We start from the raw sequence: 25,839 nt of genomic DNA, 5'->3' as shown, positions 1-25,839 counted from the left end.
TGAGATTAACTAAATGACTACACTCACCTCAACTAATATCCTTTGTGCAAGATAGGCCACAAACCACAGCATCTTGACCCTGAATTGCAGAGACTCGAATCTTTCTCGCTCTCCTTAATATCATACTCAGTCAAAAGTGGTCTTGATATCAAGGACAATTACATTCAACTCATCTCTGGAATTCAGCTTTTTTGTGCTTGTTTGCACCAAGGTTATAAGGAGACCAGGATCTGATTAAATCCGGTATCCAAAGAAACCAGTTTCGGTGTTTCTGCAGCATGGTTATAAACCCTTGAGTCCATTGTCTTTATGATGATTCGATTTCACACAGGTTTAAACTTGTAACTATATTTTATGGCGTTTCACGCACTTATCCCAATACCTCTTAGATCACGGAATCATAGGCGTTTCATGGAGCAGATGTAGGCTTATCAGTTGATCGAACAAGTAACGATCCTACCACACGTGCCTATCTACTCCACGTTGCCTCACAGTTTTTCAATCCATATAACCTGCCAATTCCTATCTTGAATACTCGCCATTGAACCTGCCTAATTGACATTTCCAATCACTAGATAACATGGCCGAAGTACTTACTGTGTGAAAAGCTCCCTCTTTTATCGCTACAATACCAACCTTGAGCTTTTGGTCATTCAGGCATTTATGTCCGCTTCACTTGCATCAAGTCATTTCTCAAACTGTTAAAAAGTTAATGGTTTGCATTTTATTTGAAAAATCCTTTATTTCCTGAGAAGAATACGGTTAATGATCATCACATAGACATCATAACCTTCTGAATGACAGTTCACACCGAGTAATGAATGTTGACAGCGCCAGCAGCAGTCGGTTGCGATGAGTGAATCACAGAATGAGATTAACATTATCCACTTCTACTTCCTGATATATTATGTATTGTTCGAAACGTCTGTTATAATTTAAGAGTTTGATCATCCACTGTGTTAAGACTCTCGCATTGATCCAAGATATCAAATGAACATTGGATGCAATATCTTTTTATAACTTACTTTAAAATTTCTGCAGAGCTCCATTAGAGAGAATGTAAACATGTGGCAATGCCTTGGGTACGACTTGGAAGTTGGTGGATTTCTGAACCTTGACCCTACTAGCCTGCGAGATCCAGATACACACAGAATGCTGTCAAAAAGGGTGTTATAGAAATTTGACTTACTGACATTCAAGAAATGTTGAAGAAGTTTTAAGGCTGTACAGTTTCTGACTTGTTGTGAAACATGTAGATCGTGATTTTCCCATGGATCTTCTGTGCTGGTTCATTCAACTGTTAAATGAAGTGGATTTGAAACGAAGTAGCGGGTTGATGGCTGTCTTAGTGAAGTATACTGATGATACGCACTGTAATCATTGCTCTGGTGGAAAATTTAAATGCATAAGCTGATAGATGTGCTGTTGCTCTGCCCTGGAGTCTCTGGAGATCCCTGAGGTTGGTTATTATTGGATTGTCATTCATCCAGGCATCTATCGATAATGACATCAAATTTCTTACCTGTACTTATGAAAATTGGATAGAATTTGGAAAAACAGATCGTAATGTCCAGTTGCAGAACCGTCCAAAGTCTATAGCTTTCTTTTTAAATATCTCTATCAATTTATCTTCTCAGAATGACAGCAGTTCCAGTTTTCAAATGTTGCTCAACATTAGAACGTGCATATATTCAGGACAGCATGGTGTAGTGTATTTTGAGGGTTACGACTGGGGCATGTTCAGAGCTCTACTTTGAAGGTACTTCATTTTGTTTATGCCTTGAAAATAGTGAGAAGAATGTGGAGGGGAGAGTAAACTTATAAACAAAATCTTAGTTCATGTTCTGGATTTAACAAGGATTCAAATCCCACAACGGTATATGGTGGAATATTATTACAATTGACATAACCTGAAATTTTGGGTATGATGGTAACCACGAAACAATTATCGAATGCTGGAGAAAATCTTATTTGGTTCCCTAATATCCTTGAGGGAAGAAAATCAGATATCATTATCTGCTCTGGCCTATATATGACTGGTGACCATCGGCAATATGGTTGACTGTTAACTGTCATCTCCGTAATTAGAAATTGGCAATTATTGCAGTTTTAGCCAGATGTACCCACATCATCTGAGCGAATATATAAGATATGAGGCTCTACTGTTTTACTTTTCACTGCAAGTTCGCACGTTTCCCAAAGCCGTGTAAGGCTGTATTCAGATTAGAAGTGCGACAGAGCGACTAAAGAAGCCATGAAACCGCCTGGGCAATCTCAGCAGGCTTTACTGCTCCAAAACGCCAGTCCTGGCGTACTTTCCAGCCTATCATTTCGATTGTATACCTCTGGTTGCATGTTATTCCAATAAGAAAATGCCTGTTCGTTGTTATGACACGAGTTTAACCCCTCTGCTCGTTTAAACCTGCAACAAAGAAACGATTGAACCATCACCTCCGCTGTAATCTGTCAAAATTTGAGAAGCCAAGAACTATGGACAAAGTCACTATTTAAAGTAAAAATTTAAGAACTTTCTAAAAATGCTAAAAGAGAATAATGAACTAATAACTACTTACAACTCCTTTGTCTTGCACCTATCTTTCACCTCGCCCTCTACAATACTGGGTCCAGTTTAAAAAAAAGACCTATTACAATTGGCAAAAATAATGTTTCGTAATCAGTCAGTTTTACTGCGTGTCCTTTCTAGCTTCTCCTCAGTAGATTCTCTCTGCTCCTCAGTCTCTATGTATAATTTTTGTGCAACCCCTTCTTCAGACAGGTAACACCAGTATCAAACTCTATAATTCTTTTTCGCTGTTGGAGTATTTCTACTAGTGGATGTTAAGTTTCTTCAAAAAGTAACCAACTGGCAGTTCAATCGCATTGTCATCTTCCTGTAGCAGTACGACACCAATTCTTATGTCACTAACATTGATGGCAACTGTGAAGGCTTTTGCAAGGTTTGGTGTCGCTATAACTTTTTCTTTGTTAATATTGCTTTGAAATGGCCAAATGCTTCCTCACGTTCTTCTGTCCACCGACACTTTTTGATCTTCTTCAGCAAATTGTTTAATGCTGCCACTACACTGATGAAGTTTAGAACAAGCCTTCGATCCAATCTGCTTAATCCTCAGTACGAAAGCACATATTTCTTCGACTTTGGTCGTGGAAATTCCTCATTTACCTTCGTCTGAGCATTAAATAGGGTAAACCTTCCATAACCGACGTTATGAATCATGAACATCAATTCTGCTTTCGCCAATTCAGTTTTGTTTAAGTTTATTATCAGTTTTGCTTCTCATAGTCATCCAAATAGCTCTTCCTGCTCTACCATGTGATTTTTCGAGGACCTACTGAAGATCACTACATTGTCCAAGTAGACTGAAAAGATTATTACCCTAGCCACAACTCCGATCATGCGCCTTTGTAATGTGACGGGGGCGTTCATCATTCCGAAGGGCATCAGCTTAAATTGATATATCCCATTTGAGGTTACAAATGTAGAACTTCCTTACTCTGTCTCTGATAAATTCACCTACCAGTAACCACGCAAGTTTTCCAAGTTAGTAACGTAATTATCCTGTCCGACTTTCTCGATGCAGTCCTCCAATCTCGGAATTCAATATGAGTCCGATTTTGTAACGGCATTGACTTTCCAATAATACACGCATCATCGTTGATTCCCAGCTGATGTTGGGAAATAAAACAATCAATGAACTCAACTCGTACTGGGTCGGTTCAATGATATCCACCTTGAGCATAGCGTCTGCTTCCTTCGAGACTTATCTGGCATTGAAAGGATTAAGCTGATAGGGGTGTTGTTTTATTGGAGCAGCATTTCCTGCATCTACTTCAATAACAATAGGGTTCATCCTCCCCATCTGGGTGCAACATACGTCCATATACTGCAGTAACAAATCTTTGAGCAGCGTTCTGTGTTCCTGAGGCAGATAGCTTATTAGCCTACCCCACTCCTTAAAGACCTCTTTATTTTAAAATTTATTTTGCGGGACATCAAAATCCACATCATCTGAATGTTTTTCAAAACTCTGCAGGGCAGTAACTAAGAGCGGTTTCTCCAGTTCTTTCTCTCCAGTATAATATGGTTTCAATTGTTCACATTACATACCGGATAGTTTTACTCCCCCCATCTGGCATCTTTACTGGATAGTACACCTGACTCAACCTTTTCTCAATTTTATGGGGAATATTCGACTGGTTTTGAAGGGATCCCGTCCCTTCATACCAATGCTAATACGCCATCCCTCGGCTAGACGTTCAAATTTCATTTTTTTTTTATCTGCCAGTTTTTATCATTCTATGCTGTGCCTTTTTTAGCTGATGTTTGGCTGAAAATCTACTCAATATAATCTCCCCCTCACATCTGACACATAATCCACATGTGAGATCTCCGACTTTTGCCCTATTAATTTCTCTTGAATTAATTCCAAAGGGCCTCTGACTTCATGTCCTAATACTAACTCAAAGGGAGTAAATTGTGTAGATTAGTTTGGGACATCTCTAATGGTAAACAATACGAATTGGACACCAGTATCCCAGCCATTCAGATAATGTATCATTAAGCTCTTATCGTGGTGTCCAGGGACTGATGTCTCCTTTCTAAAGTTCCCTGGGATTCAGGACATAACGCAATTGATTGAAAGTGATGTATGCCTCAACTATTCATGATTCCTTAAACAGCCTATCAGTAAAAATAGACCCTTGGTCTGATTGAATTTCTCAGGGTAGCCCATACCACACGAAGGAAGCTACTAACTTCTCTACCAACCATTCTGTCTTAATAATCCGAAATGGAATTGCCTTCTGAAATCTGGTAGACGCAACCAATATCATGAGCAAATACTCATTCTCAATTTTAGTGTAGGACATACTCAATCAATTATAACCCTCATGAAAAGTTCTTTCAATGAGGGAACTGGCAACAAAGGTGCTTATTTTATTAATGCTTAGATAACGTTTGGCATATGTTACATTTATGGCAAAAGTTAACCACATCCCTGACCATTCCAGGCTAATGGAAACGTTTTTGTCCCTCCACGTGAGTCTTCCTTACACCGAGGTGACATCCTCCTTGAAGTTCATGTACTACCCATAACACTTCCTGTCTGTATGCTACCGGCAACACAATCTGAGCACACTTCTGCCCATGTATCCTTTGCAGTAACCTGCTGTGGACTCCATTTTTGACTTTGGGTTCTATCTTTAAGATAATATCCCTCAAGGATATTACATGCCTCTTTTTCGGAGTATGCATCAACATATGTATCTTCTTTTGTCTCGGCTTTCTATTGTAGCTCCATTACCCTTTCAGAACTGAGCACTTCTGCCTGAACCTCTGTCTGTTCAGATTTTTCCTGCACCATAATTTCAAACAGGGTGTGGGATAACTGAACCTAAACTTCTTCATCTTTCGCTTCAGCTTTTGCTTCGCTCCATAACTTATGATTGTGGGAACGGGTTACTACACAGTCTGGGAAAATTCCAGGGTATTTTTCGTGGAACCCCTCAGTTACCTGGTGTTCATGGTGCTTCTCTACAAGAGTGGGTGTCAGTCCCATCTTGTATCACGTTAAATCAATCCCAAGAACAAACTGTATTCCTGGAAGTGACACGCTGTCAATCACTCCTGTGGTTACTTCCCCAGGCCTGAGTGGACATCTCAACCTGAACTTACATAGGACAACGTCGAGTTGGAAAAGATAGGATCAGACCTTGAAGACCATGTTGAGAGCTTGTTTTAAGGAGTACCCGAATAACTGGGACAAAGGCATTCCATTACACTTCATGCCCCAAACGAATCTATTCAGTTCACTCCTTTCGAGTTAATATTTGGGCATGAAGTGAGAGGCCGTTGGAAATTAATTAAAGAAAAACTGACAGAACAAAGTCTGGGTTCTAACTCCTAGATTATGTATCAGTGTGAGGGAGAGATTAAATCGCATAAGTTAGGTAGCTAACGAACATCTAAAGCGGGCACAGCATGGAATGACGCAGGTGCCAGATGAAAGTTCTGAGATTGGAATGTTTTCACGACGTGGTGAAGTGTTAGTACTGTTACCAGTGACACGAAATCCCTACAAACCAGGTTTAGCGGTCTAATAAAATTAAGAAAAAGTTAGTTAAGGTGAAATATGCAGTAAAGATGCCAGATAGAAAAGGTATGTATATTTTGAAACTCTATTGAAGTAGCGAGAAAGAGCTGGAGAAATCAGGTGCTAGCTACTGATCCACAGAGCGAGGAATCAAACAAAGATGGCGTGGATTTTGATCGGCCTCAAAATAGATTTAAATGAATAAGTCCTTCAAAGTGGGATTGTTTAGTAAACTATCTGTCTCATGTGCTTTGAATACAGTTGAAATGTGTGTTACTACTGTATAAGAACATATGTCGGTATCAAATGGGGAGGACTAATGCTATTGTCCATGAAGTCGCTGTAGGGAATACTTCTCTAATAAAATCAAACCCCTATTGGATTAATCCTTTCAAAGTATGACATGTCGATAAGGAGTGGGAGGCCATGCTTGATGATGATATCATCCAACCAAACCAGAGTGAGTGGTGGTCAACAATCATCGTAGTTACCAAACTGGACAGTAATCAACGATTTTGCGTGGATTATCAGAAGGTCAACGCCCTCCCAAAATTGTACTCATATCCAATTTCGAGATTGGAGGATTGCATCGAGAAAGTCAGAAAGCCGGTTGCATAACTAAGTTGGATCAGTGACTGCGAAAGAAATTTTTGAGTTTGCAATCCTGAATGGGCGATATTAATTTCAAGAAAGCCCTTTGGAATGAAAAAGCGTCCAGAACATTCCAAAGACACACGAACAGAATTTTGGTTGGGTTAACAAACTGTGCAGACGATTTGGACGATGTATTGATCTTTCCTAAGTCCTGAAAAGATCACATGGTAGAGTAAGCAACGCCCTTTGAACGACTCGAGAAGCAAAATTGGTAATAACCACAGACAATACTGATTTCACGCAGAGCTGAAAATGTTTTGCTGGGAAAGCGCAGCAGGTCAGGCAGCATCCAAGGAGCAGGAGAATCTTCGTTTCGGGCATGAGACCTTCTTCAGGAATGATGTCCTGTTTCAGGTTACTGATGAAGGGCTCATGCCCTAACGTCGATTCTCCTGCTCCGTGGATGCTGCCTGACCTGCTGCGCTTTTCCAGCAACACATTTTCAGCTCTCATCTCCAGCATCTGCAGTCCTCACTTTCTCCATGAATTCACGCTGAGGTGATGGACTTTGGACATAACATCGGTTGTGGATGGTTGAAAACAAAGACGAATGCCATCGAACAATCCCCCCGACAAAGCTGGAATAAAGAGAAGCTTTGATTCTTGAGACGACATGTATTCTACTGGAAGTTTGTTCCAAATGTCAACACTGTAGTGACACCATTAACACAGTTGCTGAAGAAGAACACAAAGTTTCGGTGGGCAGAATAATGCCGGGGGATATTCGACTATTTGAAAGCAATATTATCCACCAACCCAATTTTAGCTGCATAAATGTTTTCAAACTTTTTAAAGTTGCCATCGATGCTCGTGACATCAGAGTTGATCTGTATTCCCGCAGGAAGATGATGATGGGATTGAAAGATGCCAGCTTTTTTTTTATTTTCTGAAGAAGGTCAGCATCCACACAATTAAATATATCATAATAGAGAATGTACTTTTGAGCCGTACAACATTATAATGTGCATCTCATGAACAATGTGCCAGAAATGGTTGCATTCTTCTCACTTCCTGAACTTTATGTTCCTCCATGTGAATTCTGAACATCTCTGGAAGTGATGTTTTAAACTCCTCCAGCAGAATAATCTCTTTTAGAGCCTCAAAGATCCTATCTATCTTTAACGCACGCACCCATCAAACAAATGACTGTTTAATTATTTTGAACTTAACATGTCTAACTTTGTTCCTTCATTCCGATTCTGATATAATGTCTTTATGTTTCTGGTATCAAATTATAGCACTTAAAATACCTTATTTCCCCTGTTCATAATCTCTTGACCCCTCATCTTACTGCATGCTAAACACATCACTGGCTTAGCCTACCAGTTTATTTTGAACTACCATGACCAACACATCCTTGGGCCACTATATCTGCCTTTGCAATTATTCAATGAAATAAAGAAGGCTTCAACATCTTTTTCATCAAAATGTGGCAGTGCTTTGACATATTTTTGTATGTCATGACCTTCTGTTTTAAACTCCATCCTGTTAACTTGACTTTGCTGAGTAAGTAGCAAATTCCGAAGTTCAAAATCTCTCTTTTTGTCTCGCTTTTCCTTTTCTCTCTCTTTCCGTCTCCCTTACTTTTCTCTTTCTTTCTCTATCTCTTTCTACTTTCGCACTTGTTTCAGCTGAGAACCTTGTTTCTCTCTCTCTCTGTTTCTCTCTCTGTGTTCTTGCTCTCTTTCTCTTTCTCTCTCCGTTTCTTGCCTCTGTCTTTCTCTTTCTCACTCGCTGTTTTTATCTTCTAACTCCAATTTACTCAGTTGTAATTCAAGATTTTTGGAACTCTGCTGTACCTGTCTATTTCTCAAACACACTTAAGTGCTTGTGCAATTCCCTTACAATTTCAGCTTTACTTTTGTCCTTTATTAAACCCACATCTGAATTCTTTGCTATTTCTGAAAGTATGAACTTTTTATTTCGTTCTAAGTTTTCTTGGCAAAATTGACAATCACCTTCAAGTTCAGAATCTCTTTACCAATTTTAAGAACAATTTCTCTCACTTTTACTTAAATCAATTACAACTCACCGAAATTAAACAAATCATCACACCGATGTTTTATTTAAAGTTCTGGGACCTGCATGTGCTTTATCTCTGGGGCTTTTTCGTACTCAAAATCAATTCAAATCTGTCCACACCTTAAATTGCATCTGTCTAAACATTTTCAAAAGGCGATTCCAAAACCCAGCCTGTTCAAATTCTGCCAATGAGCCCCCTAACTGTTTAAATCCCGGACGAGCCCCCAAACGGGGTCAAACCCTCTGCTAATTTAAACCATAAACACAGACAAAGCTTCATCCTGTGCTGTATTCTGTTAAACGTCGAGAGGCAAAGAACTATCACCAAAGTAATTATTTAAAGTAAACATTTCAAAGGTTATTCTTTAAATCAAACAGAGAACGTTCACGAATAACTATTGACAACTTCTTTTTCTGAAACTTAACTTTTACCTCCTTGTCTACAATGCTGTTCCAATATAAAATCCCAGTTAATATGTATTTAAAAAGCACTCTTTAAGACCACTCAACTTTTCCTCGCGTCTTCTGTCAGTTTTCCTGTGTAAAATCTCTCTCCGGGTCGGTTTAGACTTTTTTGATTCCGTGAATACTCGTTCTCCAGACAGGTATTAGTCAGAGAGCTCTGATGATCAGCCGACATCTGTTGGTCTTTTGGCAGTTATTTTTGCTGCTCTGTCTAACGATTCAAAATATCTGATATTTAAACCCAAACCAACGGATTGTTTCATTGGTTTAAATGCTATCAAAACACTAAATTCAATTTCGTATCTTGGGGCATAATTTAAACTGATTGGCAGTATTTGAAATTTGTTTTTGTCTCATGGCAACTGATCTACGGGTATCTTTTCGACCAAATGTTCCATTTGTTACTTTGTTTAGATCACTTTGTTCTGTGTCAGATAGTTTTTCTCGCTTTTCAGGTCTCTTCAATGTGCATTTCACCGCTGCACCTTCTGATTAAGAGACAGGAGTTTGGTTTTAACAAAAGGTTCAAATGATAAGATGAATCTGTTCCAACCGTTGCCAAATTGAAATGGATCGTTGCACCTTTCACAAAAGAAAACCATTCAAGAGGAGAAGATTGTGTCACAGGTCTGGGTAGGACGCTGCCCATTGAAGCTGCAGTGGTTCGTTTCTGTTGGCAGCTTTGGATTGTAGGGAGTTGTGGTTACACCCTGCAGTTTGTCCCTGTTTCACTCCGTGTGGAGCCGGGGGACCGAGAGTTATTGATGCTGTTTGTATGCAATCACTTCACAGGTATTAGTTAAATAAATGTTAGTACGTCGTTAGTGTAGTTGAATTACCTGAAATAACTGAAGCTCAGTTCCTTGGTGGTGAAGCACCACTGAACGTCCAGTTCATTGATGAATACTGACCAATTGAGAAATAGAGACAAGCGCGAACATGTCATGTAAAATCCCTTAATGAACAATGATGGCGGGAATCTGAAGGGCCGTTGGACAGCTGGAGCTCTCAGGCTCTTGTCAACAACTTTCCGAATTGCATCACCGAGAACGCCAGTGGCCTGAGGAGCCGCAAAGACCCAGAAGAAAGAAAACATTGCAGGGTTGAAGTTGCCCAGCCATTTCACGGTAACGGTCCTTGGTACAACAGCAAGATAATTGGTAGCACTGGAATTCAACCCCGTGACACGGGTAAAAAATCAAGTTTATATCCAACGTCTTTGTCCATTCAACCACGTGAAGCTACACTGCAAACGTTGTTCGAAGTCGAAGATCCTGGCAAAGACCGGCAGGCCTGGCAACAGGAGCGAATCAGAGTGAAGGTTTTGGATCGAGTCTCTATTCCTCAGAACGGTGTCATATTTGGAACTATTTCACTGTCGTTCTACGAATATGGTTTCAAATTCCATGATGAGTTGCTACAGGAAACTGATAAGAAATCATCAATAATGGTTGACGGGTATTTTCAGTGCGGGACAAGATTTATGTGTCTGTTTGCTTCTAATTGCAATAAGAACAGAATTATGTTCATTGGGATTACTCTGTTGCTGTTAAAAGGGTACAGCTCATTATGACTCAAATGTATCAGATTTTTATTGCACATGCAGTGGTTTGAAGGTCTTTAATTATGGAAATCATGTTACTTCCTTTGGAAGAGCTTTTGTTATTTTTTTGTCTTCTGCGTCCTCACCTTCAAACATTGTGACTGTAACTTACAGAATCAAAAGAGGTTATCGGGCATTATCTTTTCAGTATCTTCCTACATGATCTCTGCTGAATAAGAATTTGATATGCTGAGAGGTGGACGTTTGAAATAAAAATAGCAATATGTTGGAAATGCTTACTGGTGTGATAGAGAGAGAAACAGAGTTGCCGTTCATGATTGCAATTAAGTCAATGTAAAGTATGAAGTGGTCACCTAGTCTGTTTTTGTCTTCCCATTGCAGAGGACACTGCATTATGAGCAGGGTGTGCAGCAGCTAAAGGGTAAATAAAGCTGTCAATCATCTGCAAACAGTATTGAAAGTCTCGGACAGTGAAGGGGGATGAGAAAAATAAGAATACTTGTACATAATACATCAATATGTAAAGATGCTGATGGACAGACTGGTATTGAGATCTTAAAACCATTCAAATGAAATACCAGGATTTCAGCACCTCTTCAAATAACACAGGAGATCAATTCCCCCTTAAAGGCACCTCTCATCATGTTAAGAACAGGAATTAACTTTGTTACATAAAAGTTAAAAAACAAAAGAAAGCTAGAAACATGAATGCTTGAATCTTAAAATAGCAAGCAAAACATTGCTCTATGCGAGTACAATTCAGCAACTCAATGCGAGAAGGATTGCACCTCTAACTCAAATCCATACCCAATAATTCCAGTTTTTTTGTCAGAACTTTCAGATTTTGCGACATGAATACTGGCAAATCTAAAAGCTTGGACATGCTCAACAATTCAATGTCCTATAGATTTCTACACAAACACACCAAGTCAGGAAGTTACAGGAATAAGGACAAACATTGCATTCTAAAGTATTGTGGTTTCCATGAATTTGACTGTTTTTTAAAGTATCTTCAAAAACTGCCCAAATTGTTTCCATCTCCTGTGTCTCAGAGCTAAAACATATGCTCGATTATCCTGAAACAAACGCGGGCGTCATTGTTTTCACTCCCTGTCCAATATATGAAATATAAAAATAATCCACCATTGAAAATCTCTTGACATATGCGAATATAATGATATTCCCAAAATGTCTGTAGAGCCTGCCTCGCCGTTTTTACAAACGCTGCATAATTGTAATCAAACCCCATAGGCTAGTATTTCAAAATCCAAGTTCTAAAAATGAACAACAGCAAAAAGACGATTGTAATTTGTCTGGTATGTGTGAAGGTGTATACATTGCCAACGGACAATCATAACTAATATAACTTGTAATCGACAACACGAAGTTGACATTTCGGGCAAAAGCCCTCATTAGGAATATTTCTGATGAAGGGCTTTTGCCCGAAACGTCGCATTTCCTGCTCCTCGAATGCGGCCTGAGCTGCTGTGATTTTCCACCATCACTCTGATATAAACTCTGGTTTCCAGCATCTGCAATCCTCATTTTCCATATATTAGATTTCTGATGAGTACATTGAAATTGTCAGTTAATTGTCGCTTCTGGAATAATCCAGCTGCTCATGACAGAGAACCATTTGCAAGCAATATCGTCTTTATCACGAGTGAACATTTTGTTCAAATATCTTGGCTGTAAATTGGACAAATCGATTAACTGTGGAATATCATGGCTAGTTCATGATAGATGACCTTACTTTAGAGGTTTAAGTATTTGAACAAACATGGATATTTCACGCTATTTTAAAACTTAGCTGTCAACTTACAGTGGAGTCCAGCGTTTAAAAATGGAGGTATGCATGAACTCAAAAGCTGAAGCACAAATGCTACTTCAAAGAGAATATGTGTTGAAAACTCGGAACTGGACCAGATGTATAAGTAACATTTGCAACCCTGACATGGAGAATTGTTATGAAAAATAATATCATAGTATGAGATTGCTGGAGATGATACAAAATTCAATAATACCATTTCTCCATTTCTGGCTCATTGAACATCTAATTTTTCTGGACCCGGAGTCTCTTTGGCCTCAGTTTGCCGCTAGAATGTGTCTCAATATCAAAGCATTCAGCAGCAAAATCAAAATGAATGGGAGTCAAAACATTCACTAAAAAAATCATATGCAACCATGCAATCATACATAAAATATTACTTTTATATCACAGCGCCAGAGTACTTCATTCTACCCAGGACAACATGGACATGATTCCCATAAATCAAGCTGCTGATTTCTCAGTGCAAGATTTTATATTCAGTTTCTGAAAACTACAGGCACAAGTCGATAAAAAGTGAAAGGATCAAACAAGTAGAAGTGTCAGTGGCTGCAAAAATGTAAATCATTGTGAAGATTATATATAGCTGCGATTGTCAGTAAACCACTGAGGAAACAAATCTCAGACATGCGATTTAATGCCACAGCTGAGTGTGATGAAAAAAAACGTAATGTTGTCTAAGACAGCAAGTAGAGAAATGATGCATTTAACAAAACAAACCTTCTGAAACACAGTGTCAGAAACACAACCAGGTTGGCTATAATAGAGAGAGAAATTGTTAACTGTAAACAAAAATACTTCGTTGTTTCATAAAGAATTAAAACGTAAAGAATTGCTTGTAAAGTTTAAAATTTAAGCCTCTCCTCCTGGGGGCATTATTGTTTTTCTTCTGGGTGTAGTATAATTTTGAGAGTTAAAATAAACCCAATAAATAGGACAATAATGTAAAAACAAATCTTGTGATCTCATATATATAAGAGAAAATTGATGTTCACATGGAAAACAAAATAAAAATACCACTTCAGGAAAGTTAATCAACTAAAATCTTCGAAGCTGAAGCGCACTATATGAATTGGCTGGTGACGGAATCGTCTTCTGAGAAAGAAACACATTATCTGTCTAGAAAAATGACCAATTCTCCGCCATGTTGAATATCTCAAAATAATAAAGTTGTGACAGTCATGCCATTGAATCGGACAAATTTCTGTTTCGAAGTGAAACCGTTTGATTTTAAACCTGAAATATTCTGAATGTGTAAATTAATCAATCCAACTATGAATCTGAAGTATGGTTAATGTGAACCTCATCTGAAAATGTGTTTCTGGAAAAGCGCAGCAGGTCGGGCAGCATCCAAGGAGCAGGAGAATCGATGTTTCGGGTATGAACCTTGCTGGAGCTCAGAAATCCAGCATCTGCAGTCCTCACGTTCTTCCCTATTGTGAACCTCAACCAGTTTCAGACAGAATCAATCTGAAATAGAATTTGGATAACTTCCAGTATGAATCATATTCATCCACATCTCGATTCTGATAGAATCTGAATATAAGTGAAAATCATTTTCAATATTAAAATAAATCTATTTAAATCTTAATCGGAACTTTTCTCATTGTGAAAATTAACCAACATCAACCTGACTGTGAATCGGCATCAATTTCAGTGCTGCAGAATCAAACTGAATTGCGATATTGATCAATCTTGAAAGGAATATTTATAGTTCTGAATTAGAACTTGTTTTAATTTTATGCATTGATTAATCACAATATTCGTCTGCCAACTAATTACTCTCAGTCTGAGTTTAAAACATGATGAATATAAATTGAAATCAATGGTAGTTTGAATAATTTAAAATGCGAATCAGAATCATTCCTTAAAAAGCCTGAACTCGTGACTGTATAATTCATAATCATTCAGAATGCACCTGAATCAAGCTGAAATTATACCTGATCTGGAACTGAATCTGTGTTACTATGAATCATTCTGAATGTGAAACTTGTTTGATGTGAATCTCGTTACTTTTGAATCATTTTGATTATGAAACTGATTCTATCTGAATGAGAACAGCAATCGTTCTCAATGATAATCAATCTTCTTCTCAGTGTTAATTCCGTGAACTGAAATGATCAATCACAATTTGAAAATGAAACGAGCTTCAGAGTGTCTGAAGCAGGTTCAAGTGAATTTGAATAATTTCAAACGTGAATTTGCATCAGCCTCAAACTCAGTCGTGCTGGAGGTGTATTCGAGCCATAATAATCTGAATAACTTGCACTCTAAATGCGAATATGAAGCACGATTCTCTTTAATAGTATCAGTATTGAATTCAAGGTTGAATCATTATGATTTTATTTCGATTTGATGAAGAACTATTTTGTTTTAAAGCTAGGTGCGATACTTTCTGAATGAGGACTGCTACCAGTCAAAAATAAGATTCGTTCCGATATATCCAGCAACAGCAGCTGCACTATAGCGCGAAGGATACAAAATAAAATAATAGCAAAATTGTCCAAGGTACGGCAAGGTGATCATTTTCGGTATTTAAAAACAAAATGTGGATTGCGTTCATGATGTTGGCACAGATCGCACTGAGTATAATTTCATGGGCTATTTGACAGACTGATTCTTGAGCAGCACGATCTAATCGTAAGCAGGAAATTGACACCAGGAAATAATTCTACAGCAGTTAACATTATATATAAGAAAGAGCGAGCGAGAGACAGAGAGGAAAGCAGGAATGAACCCATGACGAATATGATCAGTTAACTCACAGAAAATGTGTAAAATAATAAAAACAATTTCGTTACACCGTGATAACGGACTGAGACTTCAGTTTCAAAAACAGAATCAATGCAAGCAGACTGTACTTACACTCAAGAAAAGAATTGCAAACTCATTTTCCATTGCATTAGCAAATTTCAACGAAATTGATTTAAAACATGGTGTCACTATCCTAGTTCATTCTAAACAATTATGTCCATAGCGGCGCCTAAAATCTTGCATGTGGCGTTGTCAGCAGAAAACAGAGGGGACAAAGCATGGTGTTCTCTTTCAATTGTGGATTCAGGTGGGATGTAACAAATATAATTCTATGGGTTAAGTGACCCATTTTTTAACTCCTTTGCTACTGATAATATATCGATAGATATGAAATAAAATCTTATGGTATATACTTTAGATTCAGTAGAAATTTATGAAAACAAAAAGTGAATCTGTAACCTCAATGCCTTCTGGCCATTATCGACCAGGCTTTATGACGGCTGGTTTGGAGAACTCGAGTTTCCAGGAATCAGTCACGGTCTCAGTCCGAGGTGTGCTGAAAAGGGTCTGTCGCATTAATACTATCTTTGTTTCTTTCAGTACACTCCCAAAAATCAATTTTGCATAAAACTACACTTCAGTGGGCCGTGTCACGTGGTTTCTTATCCGCTGAAAATACTGTCGCGGACTAAACCAGTAAACTTTCCAATTTTCTTCAAGTGCCGTTTGTCACGTCCAAATACTCTTCTTAATTAATTCTTAACTAGCTGGTTCCAAAATAACATTATAACGGTGTCCCGACACAAGGTAAATAATGATGGACTGGTCTTGTACTTTGACCCTCCCACCGTGTTGAAAATGATTTTCTTCCATTCTGGCAGACAGGTAAGAGGGAATCGTTTCAGTTGTGGCTCAATATTCCAGTCCTGGAGTCCTAAACAACTGCTTTTTCTCTATTTCATGCACTTGTGGGCAAATGCTCCACAGGTGTAAGTGTAGTTGCATTTTGTTAGAGAGGTTTTCAGGGTATCCTTTCAGGTTTTCGTCTAAACTCATATGACCACTTAGAATTCGGATACTCAGAATGCAACATTAAATGCAACAATCGGTGATATGCTTGCACTGTTGGTAAAGCTCTTGAGATGTGATGTGTCTGGAGTACGTGTTTCAAATTCAGGAGGATGGGTATCTCGGCTGTTGTATCGAGAATAAGCTTGGTTTCTGATTTATACTCCTCTACTTTGAGCGCTTTATTCCTCAGTCATCTGTCGCTTGGCCTGGTGCATTGCAATCAATGCTGCATTTTACCATTTCAGTACTTCATTGGAAATTGCATATGCCACAGATGCCTAAATGTTTTTCAGTTGTTTGATGCTTTTTTGACCGCAAGGCAGTATTGGCGTCTGCTGAGAGGGCGATAGTTAGTGTGCTCTGGGATTGTGTCAATGAACAGATACACTCCGCAGGAACATGAAAACAAATAGGTCAAGTAATATGCGGGTGATATGGAGATAAATATGAGCAGGTGATGTGGTGAGTTGGCAATATTGAGTCAGAAAACATGTGTTAATAATACCAGGAATTGGTAGCAGTAATTGGGGAAGGATTAGCATGTTGAAAGATGAGTGAAAATCGACAAAGTGGATAATCTTATTCATTAATAAGCAGAATTTACACTGGCTAATGCAGAAACATCAAAGATGTGAATCACAAAATGCAGGTCATGAAACTGCAGAAAAATAATGCAGCAGCGTGGCTCAGCTGTTAAAGCTGGGGAATTGCCTTTTGATTCTTTGCAGAGGCATGGATTTGAGTTGCACGTTTGCAATTATGGATTATCGTTTTTCAAATTCTACTTTGCATGAACAAGTTAACGAAATTTGCTGTTGTGTTGTGGAAACACATTGACGCATGATCCAAAGTGATGATCTAAATTTGAAAAAAAAACGTTTGTAGTTTTCAACAAGGAAGATTTGGCTGTAGCCTTAATTCCACTTTCCTGTCCGTGCTTTTTAACGTTTCACTATTTTATCACGAGTTAAAATCAGTACTTGAATGCATTCACTGACCACAGTCAATGATGTCGGAGGAAGAGTTCAAAATCTTAACCAAATATTATTATTTTTCATATTCCTTTTTGCCCTGGGGAGCAGCTGCCTTCTTGTAGTCTGTGATCCTTGTGGTGTAGACATGGCTCTGAATGTCATGACAGATGACCCATGGGTACTACATGTTGCTCAAAGGAAGCATCGAATGTAAAAGCAATCTATCTGTGCAGAACTTCACGAATTATTGGTTCAGCACAATCTGTTGCATTGTATCCAACACCAATCATCACTCAGATCGATATCACTGATAAAACCAGACAAACTAGATCATGTGAGTTGAAGGCATACATAATGGTCATCGAGTAGGGCTAATTGCATCAATTGGGCAGACATTTGGCAGATGGACCATAATACTGAAAACATGTGGGGTTTGGGAATATTGTTTTATGGAGGGATCTAAGTCTCCTTGCAAGTTAGCGACCATGTACAGTGAGCGATGAGGGACACTAATGTGAGCGGGTATTGCAAGAATAGTAAAGCAGTGAGCCAGGGAAGTCTATAAAATAATAAATGTCAATTCTAAGACAGAAACTGAACCGCTAGTTTGTCAACTCATTACTTCAAGTTTGAATGGAGATAGTTAAAAAATGAGAAGAATTTACTGGCATAGTTGATCGCATTGAAGTGTGAAGTTATAGATTGCAGCGAAGTAGATGATTGCTTCTCATTACTGTTAGGGGAAGAAGACGTAATGTTACTTTCAGGGTGCGTTCCAGGTAGACGAAAGTAAAATGATTCATAGTCTCAGATAATTCAAAAAAGCTGGTAGTTGCAGTTCAGCAATTAGGTGATACTTACTAAGAAAGATTTGAGGAACAATTTCTGTTGTCACATTGTCAATTGGCTTTCGAATTCTCTTCCCTCCACTGCAAAAGGAAACAAAGTGGAGATGAACTTATGGAAAACAATGAAAGATTTAGAGCTGCCATAAAGACTGTGTTGATCTCTTTGTCAAAAGGCAGAATAATCTGAAAATTATGTTCTCAATGCTCGACTCTTACCATGCTCATAATGGATTACAGCGGTTTTCTAAAGTCAAGATGCATTTTAATGATTCCCTTCTTTATTGAGGAGACATAACAATTGTACCTATTTAGTTCGCTTGGGTTTTCCACATTTAAAGGAGACTTGAGTTTTACAAACAACACATTTATAGTCTTTGTCAAGATTTGTTTTAAACCGTAAGATTTTGGTTGTCATGTCTACTGTAAATCATCGAATCCGACACAAATGACGTTACATGTACACTCGTTCCACTGTCAAGCATTGTGCCCATAACATTGAATATAATATTCTGAAAATTATCAGTCCACAATAATATTAGCAGTACTGGTCTACCGTCCATTGCATTCAATATGCCTGGCTGCTCTGGTTCAAATCCTTCCGCAGAAATATACCCCGAAAATTTGAAGTGACCACAAGTAATTTCGCTTCAGTGAGGGTGACGTGATTTGGAACTATATTTGCATATACCTCACTCGTAGTGAATGTAAGCCCGCAAATTGGAATACATACAAGTAATTATTAACTGTGAAATACTGGACAGGTTTACATTTATTTTATTCGATGAAACTAGAGACGGATGTGCGACAAATGATGGTAAAGAATGAGTTCTGTTCTTACAGAAAGCAATTGAGCTTCACTGCATCTGTTCCCAGTAAACTGGGGTTGTTAACTTAGAGTGTAATGGCAAAATATGGAGACAGAGTGATATAAAGTATCGAGATGGATGCGTTTAAGACAAATCCAGAAGATGAGAAAGATTCAATTCAAAGGTGAGAGCGTTTGGGTACACAGTAGTATTTGGTGTTCTCCTATATATTAAAGTGATTGCTGAGTTTTCGTCCATTCACAGTTTGTAGTATGTTTAAGTTTTTGCAACAATCACTGCGTGATGCTATAATCCCTCCTCTGATTTTAATGAAACAACACACAATAAATTGAGATTTTCTGGACACAGCCATCTTTGGTATAATGCCAAACTAGCAGTGTGCACTTGTGCGATTGAGATCTTTCTTTCTTTTCCATTCACAATAATAACAGGCAATTAACTTTCCAGCTGCAAAAGATGAGTTTATATTTACTTTACAGGAAAAGAAAAATGGACGGGCATGTTGAAATATAAATGACTGTACACGACTTCAAAACTGTTGACTCGTTATTCGCTTCTTTTTACGAGCGAATTGCAGATGAATAACTTCATCTTCACACTCCTTTACTCCCTCCAAAGATACAGCTCAATTGGTATCCAACTATTGCTTTTTATTAAGTCATTGAAAAAGTCATTGCTCATTGAAAAATAACTTATTTTTTTTCAACACAGTATCTGCTCTTGCATGGTTGAGAGCGTAGTTTGTTGTAAATCATGCTTGTCGTTCCATTGACACATCCAAGTATGTGTGATGTATACTTCCAGTTTAACTTGACGTCAGAGTCCACAAGCAGAACTGTGTATAAACACAGTGTTCTTAAAACAGGAAATATTAAATTACAATTAATTTCAGGCAGACAGTCAAGAATATGAGGCAGAAAACTTGGAACGGGATGATGCTGCAAGGTTGAGTGAAATAGGGGTTGATGGGAAGGGTGAGGGCAGTAACAAATTAAAAATACTATACATGAATGCACGAAGCATTAGACATAAGATGGATGAGCTTAAGATCCTTTTGAAAATTGGCAGATACGATATTGTGGGGATAACTGAGACGTGGTTTCAAGTGGACAGGGCCTGGGAAATGAATATTCAAGGCTACACGTGCTATCGTAAGGACAGACTGACGGGCAGAGTGGGTGGGGTGGCCTTGTTGGTAAGGGAGGATATTCAGTCACTTGAGCGGGAGGGACCGAGAGTCAGGGGATGTCGAGTCAGTGTGAATAGAGCTGCGAAATACTAAGGGTAAAAAGACCCTCTTGGGAGACATCTTCGGGCCCCCAAACAGTCGACAGGATGTCGGATGTAAGTTGAATTAGGAGCTGAAATTGGCCTGGCGCAAAGATGTTACGACAGTTGTTATGCGGGACTTTAACATGCAGGTACATTGGGAGAATCAGGATGGTATTAGACCACAAGAAAGAGACTTTGTGGAGTGCCTAAGAAATGGATTCTTAGAGCAGCTGGTGCTGGAGCCTAGCAGGGAGAAGGCAATTCTTGATCTGGTGTTGTGGAACGAACCAGAATTGGTCAGAGACCTCGAAGTGAAGGAGCCAATGGGAAGTAGTGACCATAATACATTAAGCTTCAATCTGCAATTTGAGAGGGAGAGGGTACAGTCGGAAGTGACAGTACTTCTGTTGAATAAAGGGAACTACGGAGCTATGAGGGAGGAGCTGGCCAAAGTTCAATGGTGCAATACCTTAGCAGGGATGACCGTGGATGAACAATGGCGGATATTTCTGTGTATAATGCAGAAGTTGCAGGATCAATTCATTCCTAAAAGGAAGAAAGATCCCAGGAGGAGGCATGGGCGGCCGTGGCTGACGAGGGAAGTTAAGAAACATCTGAAGTTAAAAGAGAAAAAGTATAAGATAGCAAAGGTAAGTGGGAAAACTGAGGACTGGGAAGCTTTTAAAGAGCAACAGAGGATTACTAAGAAGGAAATACGCAGACGAAAAATGAGGTACGAAGGTACACTGGCCAATAATATAAAGGAGGATAGCAAAAACTTTTTTCGTTATGTGCGAGGCAAAAAAATGGTTAGGACTAAAATTGGGCCCTTGAAGACAGAAGCAGGGGAAATATTACGAGGAATAAAGAAATGTCCAGGTACCCAAGAATGAAATGGGTACTTCAGATCTGTGTTCACTGGGGAAGACACAAGCAATCTCCCTGAGGTAAGAGTGGATGAAGGACCTGAACTTACGGGAAATTATATTTGCCAGGATTTGGTGTTGGAGAGACTGTTAGGTCTGAAGGTTGATAAGCCTCCGGGGCCTGATGGTCTACATCCCAGCGTCCTGAAGGAGGTGGCTCGGGAAATCGTGGATGCGTTGGTGATTAGTTTCTAGCATTCGATAGATTCGGGGACGTTTCCTGAGGATTAGAGGGTGGCTAATGTTATACCACTTTTTAAGAAAGGTGGGAGAGAGAAAACAGGAAATTATAGACCAGTTAGTCCGACCTCCGTTGTGGGAAAGATGTAGGAGTCTTTTGTAAAGGATGAAATTACGGCACATCTGGGTCGTAGTAACAGGATAGAACAGAGTCAGCATGGATTTATGAAGGGGAAATCATGCTTGACTAATCTTCTTGAATTTTTTGAGGATGTAACTGTGAAGATGGACGAGGGAGATCCAGTAGATGTAGTGTACCTGGACTTTCAGAAAGCTTTTGATAAAGACCTACACAGGAGGTTAGTAAGTAAAATTAGGGCGCATGGTATTGGGGGCAAAGTACTAAATTGGACTTTAAATTGGTTGGCAGATAGAAAACAAAGCGTAGTGATAAACGGCTCCATTTCAGAAAGGCAGGCAGTGACCAGTGGGGTACCACAGGGATCCGTGCTGGGACCACAGCTTTTTACAATGCATGTTAATAATATAGAAGATGGTATCAGCAATAACATTAGCAAATTTGCTGATGATACAAAGCTGGGTGGCAGGGTGAAATGTGATGAGGATGTTAGGAGATTACAGGGTGACCTGGACAAGTCAGCTGAGTGGGCGGATGCATGGCCGATACAGTTTAATGTGGATAAATGTATGGTAATCCACTTTGGTGGCAAGAACAGGAAGGCAGATTACTACCTCAATGGAATCAGTTTAGGTAAAGGGGCAGTACAGAGAGATCTGGGTGTTCTTGTACACCACTCAATGAAGGCAAGCATGCAGGTACAGCGGGTAGTGAAGAAGGCTAATAGTATGCTGTCCTTCATAACAAGAGGAAATGAGTATAGAAGCAAAGAGGTGCTTCTGCAGCTGTGCAGTGCACTACTGGTGAGACCACAAGTGGAGTACTGTGTGCAGTTCTGGTCTCCAAATTTGAGGAAAGACATTCTGGCTATTGAGGGAGTGCAGCGTATGTTCACGAGTTCAATTCCTGGAATGGCGGGATTACCTTACACTGAAAGACTGAAGCTACTGGGCTTGTATACACTTGAGTTTCGAAGACTGAGAGGGGATCTGATTGAGACATAGAAGATTATGAAAGGATTGGACACTCTGGCAGGAGGAAAAATGTTTCTGCTAATGGGGGAGTGCCGAACCAGAGGACACAGCTTAAAAATACGGTGTAGACAATTTAGGACAGCGATGAGGAGAAACTTCTTCACCCAGAGATTGGTGGCTGTGTGGAATGCTCTGCCCCAGAGGGCAGAGGAGGCCCAGTCTCTGGATTCATTTAAGAAAGAGTTGGATAGAGCTCTCAAAGATAGTGGAATTAAGGGTGATGGAGATAAGACAGGAAGAGGATACTGATTAGGAATGATCAGCCATGATCATATTGAAAGGCGGTGCAGGCTCAAAGGGCTGAATGGCCTACTCCTGCACCTATTGTCTATTGTCTATTGTCATAATAGGAAGAGAGAAAGAGAGACAAAGACTTTAAAAACTCTGAATCTAACCATGGCAAGATTTATGAAGAAATAAACACAGACACATATGCACGCACTCACACATGCACACGCACACAAAATGGAAATGTGCATCTGCATCCATAGAGACATAGAAAATTACAGCACAGAAACGTACCCTTCGGTTCAACCCGTCCATGCCGACCAGGTATTCCAACCCAGTCCAGTCCCACCTGCCAGCATGCGGCCCATTTCGTCTTCTGTTCTGGTTATAAACTCCATTTTATTCGTCTGGATCCAAACCATCCGTCGCCAATGTCTGAGTCTGCAGCAGACGTATCACAAATGTGGCGACCCATTTGGTCATGTGTTGATTCCATTACCCTGCCCATTCCTAATTGCATCCCATCTGCTGTTTGAACCTTGAGCTGAAAAATTCAGCTTGATGATATGAATAATTCGCTGCTGACTCTCCCAGCTTTCAAACTGCTGAAGCAAACCTGAGTCGATACTCCATGGCTTTTATCCGAACTCACACCAATATACCATCCACCTCTCATTCTTGTGGGCTCTGATCGATATTGTTATTGGGTCTGGCCATGCCTTTATTTTAAAAGTTTAATATTCACAAACATATTATCACTTCTGTCCATGAAATGTTCCTCAGTTTCTGTCTGTCGATTACCCAAACCCTTGTCAGTTGCTCCTATATTAAATGCGCTCCTCCACACACAGACAAACACACGCAGCAATGTAGTGAATGCACAGCAGCAGTATGCCGGCAATAGATTGGAATGTTTCCATGCTGGGAAGATATTCCAGTTACTGAACAACATGCAAGCGTAGTCTGCCCAACCCTTCATCTCGGGTTTCCATTCTGTCCCAGATTATGGTGTCTGGGCTGATTCTGTGATGCGGATTCAGGATTTTATGTGATAAAACAATTGAACTTTACTGGCAATATCTTTATTCAATGTTCTCATTCTTGTGATTGGACCTTTTAACGTCTCACTCCAGCAGTTAGTCCCACTCCCCTGCTTTGTGCACGTTTCCACAACATGGTCTCAGTTAATTAATTGTCTATTTCAAAGCATTTTTTTCTGTCTGTCCGTATCTTTCCCTGGCCTTGAATTTGGTTCCTTTGTGTATCCAGTGCGGTCATTGTGAAGCTCTAAAACATGAAATGGTGTTGCTCAATTCTTATTGTGTCCTATGTTGTGCTCCATGTTGGACGGGGGCTGGGTTTGTGCAGCTTTGACTCACGTCTTTGATGCTTGGTCTGTGTCTGTCCAATGAACGCATGTGTTTGTCGTTCAGAAGCTGATCATGCAGTCAGTATCACGAGGACACAACTCGAGTATTATTGTCCTATACCTGAAGGGTTTCGGACTGACTCCTATTATTGAAGTTAATGGAGGTGCTGGGGATGTTTTGCTGGAGGTTGTGCTGTGAACAGACATTCGGGGAGTGTTGAGAATTTGGTGACTGAACTCTGGATGAAGCATGGGGACAATACTTACAGCATCTGGGTCTACATCATGAACGAGAAATGGAGCAATGGCAGCAGAGAGGGGAATCCCTGAAACCATGGAGTGATTGTGTGTCGTGAAACCAATCTGCTGTATCCACCTCGGGGTTTTCAAGAACACCATCGCAAGCTACACTTAACCGATGTGCAGAGTGTGAGGAGACCCTAATTGAAACATAATGATGTTAATACCTCACAAATGACTCTACTAGCTTCAAAGTTGCTACGGCAAATCTGACTCGATACTCTATGGCTTTTATCCGAACTCCCACCAATATCACATCAGCTGGACACATCCTAGTCCTTATTCAACACGATCGGCAGCTTCACACCGGGGTGCGGATGATACTGCCAGTGACTGTGATGGTGATAGTTTCAATCAGCTTCTATGATCTGCGGCTTCGGAGGCAGGAGTGTGTGGCATATCCATCATCTCCCAGTCCTTCAAAATCTCTGTCATCATTCGGTGACGGAGGACATATATGGTGGATGAGATGAATACAATGTTTTCTCACTTAGCAGGGAGCTGCCGGCTGTATCCTTATTTTCCTGGTATCGTGGGATTCATGAAGATGTATATGGCTCTGCGTGGTAACAAGGAGGAGAGGTAGAGGAACTAAAAGAACTCACATTCTATTAATTTTGCAGTGTGACGATTCACAGTTAATGAATACCCAATGCCCTGCAAGCAGCCACGACCTCTTCATTCAGAAGGCGTCAGCCAATGCCATTGCCTTTGGGTCTCCATGGAGAAACAAAGGATGGCATCTCAGATAAAGGCCGTCCCGTTCGTACAAGGCTCAAAGCACACTCTATTTCACCACTTCCCACCACCAAACAACCACACCAAAATATACCCTGCACCTTGAGAGAAATGTAACAACTGGGGACCTTCAGGGCACATACCATCATGGAGATGGAGCAACAGTTCTAATGTCTGCACGGGTCTCAGTGAAATCTTCAGTACACACAATATCACTAAGGTCTGGAATCTCTGTTTCAGTAACATACTGCCTGCCGTTCTCTGTGAAAAAAATGCCGAGTCAAACATTATGTTAAATTCTTTCTGTCGAACTATTATCCATTCACTTTGACTATCTATAGCCATTTGCAGACACTTCACCTTCTCTTAACAATTTAATTTCATTATTTTCTTAGTCTTCTCACCAAACGTACTTAAAGTACAATTGTTCCACTTCTCCAAATCATTGATATAGATTGTAAATATTTGATGACCCAGCAGTTGTCACTGTGTGTCTCCACTGGTTACGTCTTTCAAACTGACCAAGATTAACTTAA

This window comes from Chiloscyllium punctatum, chromosome 43 (assembly GCF_047496795.1).
Source record: "Chiloscyllium punctatum isolate Juve2018m chromosome 43, sChiPun1.3, whole genome shotgun sequence".
In the NCBI taxonomy this organism is placed as follows: Eukaryota; Metazoa; Chordata; class Chondrichthyes; order Orectolobiformes; family Hemiscylliidae; genus Chiloscyllium; species Chiloscyllium punctatum.
The sequence above is the reverse complement of the archived record's forward strand: the minus strand, read 5'-3'. Positions refer to the sequence as shown.